The sequence below is a fragment of the Clarias gariepinus genome, chromosome 18 (assembly GCF_024256425.1).
Source record: "Clarias gariepinus isolate MV-2021 ecotype Netherlands chromosome 18, CGAR_prim_01v2, whole genome shotgun sequence".
Taxonomy (NCBI): Eukaryota; Metazoa; Chordata; class Actinopteri; order Siluriformes; family Clariidae; genus Clarias; species Clarias gariepinus.
Genome location: NC_071117.1, coordinates 6355584 through 6362265, shown reverse-complemented (window position 1 = coordinate 6362265; position 6682 = coordinate 6355584).

Genomic DNA, 6682 nt, shown 5'->3' with positions numbered 1-6682 from the left:
TTATTACTTAATTACTTAATGCTGTATGTGTTATTTCACAGTTTTGAAAATATTGTACTAGAGTATTGTTCTAGAATGTAGAAAATTCATCCAAACCAGTGCCCAAACCTGTTTTTTTTTTTACTGATACTGTATATATATATATATATATATATATATATATAAATAAATACAGGTAGTCCCTCAATAAGCTCTGTTCAATCAGTTTTATTTGTGATTACAGTACCGTAAGTCAGACAAGGTGAATCTTATTCGCCGTTGGCACAAATATACAATGTACAGCAAACCAATCCACTTGACTAAACCTGTCCCATTTTCCGACACTGCCATCATGTGGCCAAAGACCATACTGTAACCGCACCTAAGGTAATGAATCTCAGATATTCACTGAAACTGGGGAGAGTGACTCATTTCTCCCACAACCCCACACGTGCACATACGTACATACATCAATATTGGTATCAGGTGCACTGCAGTGTCACATGATCACTGCTGCCAGGGGAGTGAGATATCCGAACAAATGTAACCATTTCCAACTAATCTGTTTCTTTTGGTTTGATCTGACTTTTGAAAGGTTTACAGCACGTAGCAAGAGCAGCACATTCTCAATAGACATCCACACAAAAGTAGAGATAAAGAAGTATCGTCGGATGACGGTCATAACTGCACAGCCTTGCTGAGAAAAAAAAGAGAAAAGAAAAACAAAGTTAGAGAATATTTTGATGTTTTGAGAAATTTGGGATTATTCAGGTATCATTTTAAGATGTGATGAGGTGTATAGAGGTGATAACAGCACTCACTGGGGATTGTAGATGGAGGCGGAAAAGAGGTTAGAGCAGGTCAAGAAGGTAAGAACAGGAGGTTCAAACATAGGTTTATTAGAGCAGTTGTAGTACCATTTGTGGTCCGTAAGGAAAAAAAAAAAATGTTGGTAGACACAATGTTAGGAAGACAACTCCAACTCAATGAGCAATGGTCTTGTTTAAGACTGCGTTACATTGCAGGGACACCATGACTCCAAATAGTGTCTACATACAATATAGATGAAGCAAAAAAAGAGGAAGAGTAACACATGATAATCTTAAATAGTTTCTATTGTTTTTAAATAGTTTCTATTGTTTATACAATATAGTTCATCAATTTAAAGTTTGAGACATCTACAATTGCATGGAATAAAAAGTGCCTCACTTTATGTCATAGTGGCATGGCTAATAGGTGTGACTGTAAAATTAATTTGTCTTTTGGAGACCCCCATACATGCCATTAATCCTGGACTGACATAAATTAGAAAAAAAAAGTAAATGCTCACATCTAAGATTTTTACCAAGACATGATAGCCACTTCATAGCCATTTTTATAATATCTCATCACAATATCTATTTATAAATTTTGTTTAGTTCAGGCACCTACTGTACCTGAGGTCTTCAATCTAACACTGTCACCACTGCATAACGTTCTATAATGTGGAAGCAGATGAAACTTTAAAAACTCACAGTTAAAACTTCTCTTTGGATCTATAATGAACAGGGGAAATGTTGAAAACAAAACTCGCTCACTCCTTGTCTATATGGCTTTTCCCTGTATGCAGGGTCTCAGCGGGCCTTATCCCAGGAGGGCACAAGGTGGGGTACACCCTGGATAGAGTGCCAATTCAGTGCAGGGCACACACACACACACACACTCATATGCTCATTAACACACTATGGCCAACGCTAATTAGCCTAACCTGCATGTCTTTGGACTGTGGGAGGAAACCGGAGTACCCGGAGGAAACCCACTAACCACGGGGGGAACATTTTCTAAAACGTAGCAGGTATGCCTTTAAAATTGAATTTTGTGATGACCATATTTAGATTTTCTGTGTCCTCATGCTGTTTTGGGGAGTGCTAACCTTTAGCTTCTTCCCAGTCTGCATGTAAATAGTACAGTAAGTCACAAAAGTTTGGCAGTGATTAAATTAGATGTTAATTCAAATAATAGATGATTTTACACTATATACTTGTATAATTGTGATAATAAGTTCCTCAGTGATGTACACATGTGTTTTGTTGTCATTTTGTCTTTATTCAATGAATGTAATCTTATAGGATTTTCTCTACACCACTACACAAACTCCATGCACACAGATCCGAGGTGGGAATTGAACATGGCTGGTGCAAAGTGACAATAATAGCCGCTACACCACCATGATGCCACAACTACTTTCCCCTGTTGAAATTTTTCTCCTCTTTTTACATTTCTATTCGTAAAGACCACATGCACCTAAAATGGCCGAAGTGACAGAAAATAATTAAAAAAGAACAAAATTAAGAAGGTCCTTAATGTCATTGTTGCTTTCGCAAAATATGCTATGATATTTTGTTTGCTCGTGATCCAGCCTAATACTTAAATGAAGTTTCTTACCTTACATGGAACGATCTCCATGACGAGCGCTAACATTGACGAGTAATCACAGGAGCACACAGTGTGAGTGCTGTTAGTGTGTATAACAGCATGGCTATCTTCAACCCATTCATTTCCATTCCAGTATGCACAGGAGAATCTGACTTCTGGATCCCCATTCTAGACAGTTGAGAAGATGTGAAGGGTAATTATTTACAACGATTAAAAACCTTACGATTTATTAATTTAATTACGTTATTTAAAAGAAAAGTAAATCAAAGTCACACTGACTTTGACAAGGTGTTTGAATGTGAAGTTGACTGGTTTAATGAGGTTCGTCTTGGTGGTTTTAGGAAGTCTTGCTAACATCACAGAAGACACCAGAGACTTCAGTGGTTTGAAAAACCTAAGTTTCAGGTTGTCCTCCATGTCACTGTAACTCATTAAGGCCACAGCAACTGATCCTAAAATTCCAAGAGAAACAACAAATAGTGTACACTACTACGCTGAGCATTTGTGCTAATCAGAAAATGACAAGTTGTTTGATTTTTACAGCATTGTTCCTTTTGCACATATTGCATTTTATTTTTGAGCCACTTCTTCCTGTTTTTAAAGATAAATGTCCTTATAAGCAACCCTCCACTAAGAACTAGATTGTTGTAATGCTCTTTAGATTTGTCTAGACAAGAAAATATAAATTAAGAATACTTATTAACTAGCAAAATATGACTGGTTAACTCTGCCGTGTCATGCCCAGTTATTGGATAGTCCTTTAAATGTAAAGCCGCACTGTGTAAACTCTCTGTTAAATGGTGTAGAGAATAAGTGAGAGAACAAAGTTCTGGTGTTCTTTGTTAAAATTATATCAAGACTGATGTCCACAGAGACGTCATTTTTGACGTCTCTGTGACGTCTCTTATACAATATTCTTTATGTTTAACAACAGAAACTTAAATAATTGAGTAAATTGCCCTGTGCAAGTGCTCATGGGACGTCTGGTGTAACATCAGAGACAAGAAGGCTGTGAGGATGTGAGAATGGACATGAAGCACCTGGAACATTCTGGAACATTCCTTACAAATCCTGGTGAGTAAACAGCTAACACAAGTTACTGTAATAATGACTCTGTCTGCCCGCACACACAACTTTATAGGGTGTGAGTTACTGTTCTGAATCCTGTCACAGCCAAGCTCCATTGCTAATACCCCTATCTCACCTATGCCGTTTCACGCGGTGGCCTTAAGTGCAGTTTATCATGATTCACCGCGAGTTTTTTGCGCTGTGAGTACCCTCCCATCTTCCTGCGTAAAAATTAAACATGTTTAATTTTTTAAAAAAAATTTTAAAAATTAAACATGTTTAATTTTTTGGCTGTCCTCGCGGAAGCTTGAGAACCTTGCAGAACTTTGCAGAACGTCTGCGAGCAATTGCGGCAGGACACGGTGCCTAACACCGCATCTCACAGTGAGTCAAACCGCATAGTTGAGATAGGGTTATACTTAAGGCTAGTAACAGGCTAGTCCTGGAGTTCAGTGGGATTTTGCTTGTTTGTACCAACCACCAAACTAGCATGTTCAAATAATTAGCACATTTGTAACAGTCCACCTCACACACTGAACCGCGAATCTGCTCGGTCACTCCAACACTTTAAGGAGGAAACGCAGAACAAAGCAGGTTTAAACGGCAGAAATGAGGTGCAGTGTCTGGTACTGTTTAGGCACCTGGCCGTAGCAGTGTTTCATCTGTTACTCTATGTGAGTATTAACATGATTAAACACTGAGAACGCAGCAGCAGGAACCTTTTTAAAAAACGTTAATGCATCACCTGAGAGTCCACTGCAGAGAGCTACAGCTCCGAGTCCATCACAGCTCCGAGTCCAGTACAGCTCTGAGTCCAGTACAGCTCCGAGTCCAGTACAGCTCCGAGACCAGTACTGCTCCGAGTCGATCACAGCTCCGAGTCCAGTACTGCTCTGAGTCCAGCACAGCTCTGAGTCCAGCACAGCTCCAGTCATGTTTTACAGCACTACAGGCAGGCAGTTTAAGTAGCAGTATAATGATGCATAGCTTTGTTTAAAACAATAGAACCTCAAACATTTTACTTAAGTTAAAGTCATTCTAAAGTGTGCAAAAGTACTACAAGTACATCACAAACAAAACAGTGTACTTAAATATTATTGAATTTGCTGTTTACAAAAAGAAATGTGCCAAGTACTGTACTAGTAACTAAAGCTAGAAAATATAAAGATTTAGTAAAAGTACAACGTTTCTCTCAGAATTATAATTGGGAGAAAGTAATATGAAATTTAAATATTGAAGTGAAATATGTTATGCATGTTGTGATATGTAAGTAAAAAAAAACTAAAACTGATTTTAATTTTTTTTGTGTTTGTGAAACATGTTATATATTTTCAATATCTCTTTCACAGCACCAACACCACTACAGAAGAGAAGTTAGAATGGAGATAAAACGAGGTAAATGTCAACTTTTTAAATGTTACAGAAGTATTAAATTTGTAACCATTACAAATTAAAACAAGGCTTGAAATACTTCACCTATAATGAATCTAAAATATACAAGTTTTCCACTAGAATATACTAGATTTATATAGTTGATAGTAATGCGTAAATAAAGTTGAGTATCATTTTTATACAAGGGACATTCGAGTCAAAGCGGGACCTTTGATTGTGCAGAATAACTATTAGAGTAAACGCTCCTTTTATTTTTCTATATATGAGGTTGGGAATTGTTCTGCAAGAGCAAAAAGCCTTTGGTGATCAAAGCAGTGCACTGGAATGTTCACTGGAATTTTACCAGCAATGGGCTCTGTAAACTTACATAAGTTTTACGTCTTCGTTTCAAAGAATTTTCATCACAAGTCCCACTTTGACTTGAACGCCACTCATAGATTAGTATGATGTATTAATAAGGCCAAAACTTTGGACACACCTTCTCATCTATCTGTCAATGTGTTTTCTTTATTTTCATGACCATTTACATTGGTACAGTAGGTTCTCACTGAAGGCATCAAAACTATGAATGAACACATGTGGAGTTATGTACTTAACAAAAAAAGGTCTCCACAGTCACCGGACCTGAACCCAATCGAGATGGTTTGGGCTAAGCTGGACCGCAGAGTGAAGGCAAAGGGGCCAACAAGTGCTAAACACCTCTGGGAACTCCTTCGAGACTGTTGGAAACCCTTTCAGGTGACTATCTCTTGAAGCTCATCGAGAAAAGCCAAGAGTGTGCAAAGCAGTAATCAGAGCAAAGGGTGGCTCTTTTGAAGAAACTAGAATATAAAACATGTTTTTAGTTATTTCACCCTTTTTTGTTAAGTACATAACTCCACATGTGGTAATTCATCGTTTTGATGCCTTCAGTGAGAATCTACCAATGTAAATGGTCATGAAAATAAAGAAAACACATTGAATGAGTGAAGGTGTGTGCAAACTTTTGGCCTGTACTGTGTATAGTAACAGTCACACTTGTACTTACTTGTTTACTATAACTCCTTTTTTAGGTGCCAGATTATGGGATGGTGGTGTAAGCTCTGCACATTTGTCACATCATCAAAAGGAGTTTCGATCATTATGGAGTGAAGCATGGTACTGTTGGTCATGGATATTTAGTGTCCTGTCTTCATTTAGACTGTCTTTGCTTCTTTAAGACCTGAGAAGTTCTGCACACACATTTGTATGGATCCCACAGTTTGCAGGAAACTGAAGTGTGAAGGTGTGCAATTTATCAAATGTAAAATGTGACTCATTAGATTCTAATACAAAAGTCTACTTTCCACATATTAACTGTATAATACTTGTGACAGAAGTATTGATTGTGAGACTGTTTACTAATGAGATCAATTCAGCTCATTGTTTATGATCTTGTTACATGTCATTTGCAAAGTAAACCAGGTTGAGTTTAGACTTCATGTCTTATCAAATTTGGCAAATAAATGTTTAATTAAAATGCTAATGTGTGTATATATATATATATATATATATATTTTTTTTTTTTATTAAGTGTAACAACATATTAATTCTGTGATGGAGAAGTATGAATTAAATTCAGTTAAAATAATTAGTACAATGATGCACATTTGTTTACTAAATAAGTCTAATTTTCAGTTTCTTCTACTTTGCATTTCAATTATATCTACTCAATTATTTTATTAATTTTCGCTCAGGGTAACCATTGCATTAACTTCTGATTTTTATTACATTTACTCAATTTTGTACATCATTGTACTAAATAAAGTTATTCAGGTCTACCTATTTATTTTTTACTCACTTGTACTCA